Below are 1780 nucleotides of genomic sequence, written 5' to 3'. Positions count from 1 at the left end.
AAGGTAAATGAGAGCAGGGCAATTGATGCTGCTGAAGCAGAAAATAAGTAGGGAATCAGTTCCTCCAGAGTACAGAAACAATGTGATTAAAACTACAGCTTTAACTTTAAAAAGCAGGAAGGACGATTCTCTCTCTCTGCATCTTGAAGGAAGCCAGAGAGGATGGGTGTACAAGATAAAGTGGCATAGCTCAGATGGCCCTACACTAAATAAGTCAGGAAGTTTAAGACTTTGCTGAGAATCAGGTACAAAAAACCAGACCTAGAGCCTGAAGAAAAAGTGAAAGGAAAAGAGTATTGGGTGGGAGTGTGCTGGTGAATCAGTAAGAGATTAAGAGATCCAATGTTCCATCCTTAGGCATTGTCAAGAGCAAGTTATCACCATCTTACTCCCTTCTGTAGCCCCTGAAATAACAGGGTGCATCTATCAGTCAGGCTAACTGGAACTAGTCACCAGACCTGGGACCTGAAACTAACTGGGGTCACTGATCTCTTCTTCTCCTCAACTCTCCCTGCACTTCCTTTCCACTGTAAAGGCACTTGCTATAGTCTATCCCCTATCGCAGCTATTCATCTTAACCTTGTTACACTGTTAAGAGTTGAGGGCAAAGACTGTGTCTTATTCACAGTTGCATTGTACCTTAGCATAATACTTTGTACATAACAGAGGATGTCTGTAGGAGGCACACACCTAACATAGCATATTTCACATCATGTTTTTGTTTGCTTGTCTGTCTCCCTTTTTAAACCATGAGTTCAAGGTCAGGGACAGAGTTGATCTATGTCTCTTCTTGTGTTTGGAACTTAGTAGCTGTGCAGATGTTTACTCAATCAAATTGTGTTAGAAGGAATGCATGGATGAGAGAATGAATAAAAGAGAGCAAAATACGGGGATTTGTGAGGAAATCTAAAATGATGGCATACTGCACAGGCACTACATTTTGACACTTACACAATCATCAGTCTCATCCTCACATCAGTAAGTGTGTGAAGCTGGTGGAAAATGATGCTAGGGGTTGCGGGGGTGGGGGGGGTGTGGGGGGGGTGTGGGGTGGGGGGGTGGTGGGACCTGTTTTCAGACACATTGTAAATATTTGGAATACACGTTCTGGATCTTATGTAAATCTCTAGTCTCTCCCTTTCAAGGGTACAGGGCCTGGATGAAAGGACAAAGGGTCCTGCTTTGTCTACCCTTATTGGGTACATGTTCAGCGGGTAAAGAATCCGTCTGCAACGCAGGAAAAACGGGTTCGATTCCTGGGTCAGGAAGATCCCCTGGAGAAGAAAATGGCAACCCACTCCTGTGTTCTTGCCTGTAAAATCCCACAGACAGAGAAGCCTGACAGGCGTAAGTCCATGCGATCCCAAAGAGTCGGACAGGACTGCGCGACTAACACTTTCAAACGGGATACAATATTACATCAAACGCAGTTACTGTTTTCTTGAGGATTACAACTTAACACTGCCATTGAGGTCGGGGGGGGGGGGAAAGGTGAAACAGTAGTGGATCAAAACAATGGAAATCCACTGCTCCCCCCCCTCTTTTTTTTTAAGACGGGAAAAATAGCTACTTGAAGGACATCTTTAAATTTTCATCGGTTTATTAGGGCTTTTTGTTGTTGTTGTTGTTGTTCTTTTAAACCACTAGTTAGCAGTCTGTGAGCCCAGGAGAAAAATAACAAAAGCTGACCCTATGGCACACTATGTGCGCAAGCATTATTCTATGTGATTTACATATATCAATCCATTTCTCTTAACAACCCTATAAGATGGATACCACT

Source organism: Muntiacus reevesi, chromosome X, assembly GCF_963930625.1.
Source record: "Muntiacus reevesi chromosome X, mMunRee1.1, whole genome shotgun sequence".
NCBI classification, from domain to species: Eukaryota; Metazoa; Chordata; class Mammalia; order Artiodactyla; family Cervidae; genus Muntiacus; species Muntiacus reevesi.
This window is presented reverse-complemented; position numbering follows the sequence as displayed.